The sequence below is a fragment of the Hydra vulgaris genome, chromosome 15, assembly GCF_038396675.1.
Source record: "Hydra vulgaris chromosome 15, alternate assembly HydraT2T_AEP".
In the NCBI taxonomy this organism is placed as follows: domain Eukaryota; kingdom Metazoa; phylum Cnidaria; class Hydrozoa; order Anthoathecata; family Hydridae; genus Hydra; species Hydra vulgaris.
Window position 1 is genome coordinate 3,654,316 of NC_088934.1, and position 3,636 is coordinate 3,657,951.

General features: G+C 24.0%; 1 long non-coding RNA gene across 1 annotated transcript; it reads left to right on the forward strand.

Annotated features, from left to right (window-relative positions):
• The first annotated feature begins 2,306 nt into the window (after nt 1-2,306).
• Nucleotides 2,307-3,140, forward strand: LOC136092126 (uncharacterized). Its single transcript, XR_010644210.1, has 2 exons — nt 2,307-2,391; nt 2,765-3,140. It is a non-coding gene; the product is annotated as an uncharacterized LOC136092126 (long non-coding RNA).
• The last annotated feature ends 496 nt before the right edge of the window (nt 3,141-3,636 follow it).

A 3,636-nucleotide genomic window follows, 5' to 3' on the forward strand; every position in this document is an offset into this window, starting at 1 on the left:
CCATTTGATCGCCATTAAGACTAAAATACCAAGCAGAAGGAGTCATATAATACAAGAATTCTATAGAATTTGCATTCAATAAGTGCAATTTTCATATCTGTGAATCTGCATAAATCTAATCTAGTATAAATCTGAATCTTTGTATGGGCAAATTAGTTGCAAAATAATATAAGTGTTAAGTGCAAGCATAAGTGCAAACATGCATAAGTGCAATTTGGTTTGAAGAGCTCCAAAGCTGTGCACTTTTTTATAATAAATAAATAAAGCAAAAATGAATATACTGCCAAGCGACGTATCATGGAGTTTTTGTAGGAAAGTGCGTGGCTAAAAGGTCTGCCCTCCCCCCCCCCCAACCTATTAGGGCCCAAAAATCTCAAAAACTTTAAATTAGGCACGGTTGATGCGTTTATGCCATATGTTATGTGCGCACATGCCAGAAGTTTTTAGAAATATCAGAGATTTTAAAATGTCTGCGGTTCTTAACTACATAATCTTTTTTTATATGGCAACTATTTTTTTAAGTTTATTTTTGTAAAAATTTATGTTGCAACCATATTAGATACCATTATTGATATGACTCAATAAATAAATGTCTTTATAAACCATTATTGATATGACTCAATAAATAAATGTACCTTTATAAACCATTATTGATATGACTCAATAAATAAATGTCTTTTTTTTATTAGTAAATAAATAAAATTGAGGCTAAAGAGAGTGAACAATCCAAAATGTGGACTGTACATATGTTTTTTTTTAATTTAACATGGCATGTTATACATAAGCATGTTTTACATAAGCATGATACAAGATGTTTTACATAAGCATGTTACATGCTTATGTAAAACATTTATATTTCTGGTAAATATATTGCTTTTGGATGTTGTTGTTGTAATATTGAGTGATTTTTTTATTTTTTTGAAATAAACTTTGAAAATTTTCAACTGCACAAATTAAAAGTTTTTTTTTTTCATTATTATTATCTTTTTTATACTTGACTATTTTTTAGTTGTTGCTTGAATTTAATTTTGCTGTAAAAATGTATTTTTAAATTAGGTGTATAAAAATGTAAAGAGCTTTCTGTTTATATATATAAACAGAAAGCTATTTTGATCTTTATTTATTTATTGAACCATATATATGGTTAGGTTTTAATGGCTATTGTTATTTTTTTGATTTAAGAATACTTTTTAAACCCTTTTTTTTGGAGAAAGAATCGATATATGGTAAATAATTTATTATACTCATTATAAATGGATTCGCTTCCTTGTTTGTAGTATGCCTTGTTGTTTGAACCTTGTTTTATATATATATATATATATATATATATATATATATATATATATATATATATATATATATATATATATAGTTTCAGTGAAATACCCTATAAACTACTTATCAACTTATCCTTTACTTTCTATTCAAAATTATCAAAAAATTAAATTGTCTATTTGTCTGGAGTCATACGCAAGTTACCATACCTCTCTCAATCTGTAGTTTTTTTTACTTCTATAAAAAGTTCTCATTATTATCTTCAATCTTTTAGTAACCTTAAATTATATATCCTAAATCATTGTTCAGTTAGTGCGACCATAAATCACAAACTAATGCATAAAATCATGGAAAAATTTACCATATTTTATTCATGGAATAATTTTTTTAAGATATTCAATTTAAATCACTAAACTATATTAAAACTTGTCTTTATGCCTTTTTTTAGAGAGACTGTTTGTAAAATGTTGGGCTCATTGTGGGTTATTATTATTATTGCTTATGGTATGATGATATGTAATATAAATATTATTATAGCATTTTTTTACAATTACTCATCATTATTGCTTATTGTTATTGTTTATAATATTGCTATATATAGATATATATATATAGATATATATATATATATATATATATATATATATATATATATATATATATATATATATATATATATATATATATATATATATATATATATATATATATATATATATATATATATATATATATATATATATATATATAGATATATATACATATATAAATACACATATACATATATATACATATATATATACATATATATATATATATATATATATATATATATATATATATATATATATATATATATATACATATATACATATATATATACATACATAAATATATATAAACACATATATATACACACACATACACACACACATATATATATATATATATATGTATATATATATATATATATATATATATATATATATATATATATATATATATATATATATATATATATCAGCCCTCAGGATTGGGGTCAGCATTCAGCAGTGTCAACCTAACTGCTAACCTCAAAGGTGTTGGAGATTGCTGACCTTGTTTCTATGTTTTATGGTAGGATCTTTGTATTAAATTTTTCTTGCCGACTTCTAAAAGATTGAGGTTGGCAAAATATTGCTGACCTCATTTTTTTACTAATTTCGAGGGTTGATATATCTACTATAGCATATTTATGTAAGCATTTGCTCACTTTTTTTGCTTATCTAAATCGATATGGCTTTTTTGGGGAAAAAAGGAAAAAACGAAGAATAATGAATGAAAAGATTGCTTCCCCATGCCAAAACCTCAATCAATGTAGCAGCATTCCACTGCTAGTCAGGGTATTTGTCAGTCGATGTATGTACTGAAAAAAGATGTTAATATGTATGTACTGAAAAAAGATGTTAATGTTAAATTTTAGATTTGAGTTTGTTAAATTTATTTTTAGATAAAATAAATCCTTATCATAACAGACGATGGAGACGAGGCAATCGTTATGCATGGCAAAAAAATTATTTTACGAAGTATTTCATTTTCTGACGCCATGATTGGACTTATTGGAATACACTATGTAATGGACATGGATTATGACGCCCATGTCATGACGGCATACACAATTTACATTATATTTTATTTAAAGATAAAAGCTCAACAGAAACTCGTTTGAGTCAGATGAGTAGCCTATGGGAGGAGTATTGCCGCTACAAGCATTACCAATAACTGGACATTCCAAAGAACAACAAGTTTTATTTCAACGATGAGATTTGTTTAAATGTATAAATACTTTTTGAATATTCTTATTTTATATCATCCTAATTTCAAAATGTTTCTTTTTTTCCATAGAAAAAATACTCTTGTAATATTGTTTTACCGTTCAAGGAAAATATTATTGAAACAAGATAATAGAATCTTATTTTAAGCAAAAATGTCCCTGAAATAAGAAAAAAATTCTTATTGATAAAAATAAATCTTAAAACAAGAAAAAAACATCTTTATTTGAGCAAAAATATTCTTGAACCAAGAAAAAGAATTCTTATTTTAAGAATATAAATACTTGAAACAAGAAAAAATATTCTTATTCTGAGCAAAAATATTCTTGAACCAAGAAAAAAAATTCTTATTTTAAGAATATAAATACTTGAAACAAGAAAAAAAGTTCTTATTCTGAGCAAAAATATTCTTGAAACAAGAAAAAAAATTCTTGTTTTAAGAATAAAAGTTCTTGAAACAAGAAAAAAAGATATTTAAGAAAAAAAATTCTTAAAACAAGAAAAAAAGTTCTTATTTTAAGAATAAAAATTCTTAAAACAAGTAAAAAAG